The following is a 295-nucleotide window of genomic DNA, read 5'->3' as shown; positions in this document are numbered from 1 at the left end:
ACACGTGTGGATCTCCGAACACGCTGAGAAGATGACGAAGGCTGGGGGGTGGGTCGGCATGAAGACGGCAGCATTGGAGGAGGCTCAGTCACTTCATTCGAAGGATCTGAAAGACATAGAAGGAAGGGGAAGACCCACAAGAAGAGCCTACATATCATGACAGATCATACAGGATCCCATGGGCTTCTCTATACTTGGAAGAAGGAAATTCGTTTTGACAGTCTCTTCCCTAACCTAGGGAGATTCTTTCATTTTATATGGAGATGCAGATCTAGATCTGTATATATATATATAT

Source organism: Cystoisospora suis, assembly GCF_002600585.1.
Source record: "Cystoisospora suis strain Wien I chromosome Unknown contig_5646, whole genome shotgun sequence".
Lineage (NCBI taxonomy): Eukaryota > Apicomplexa > Conoidasida > Eucoccidiorida > Sarcocystidae > Cystoisospora > Cystoisospora suis.
This window is presented reverse-complemented; position numbering follows the sequence as displayed.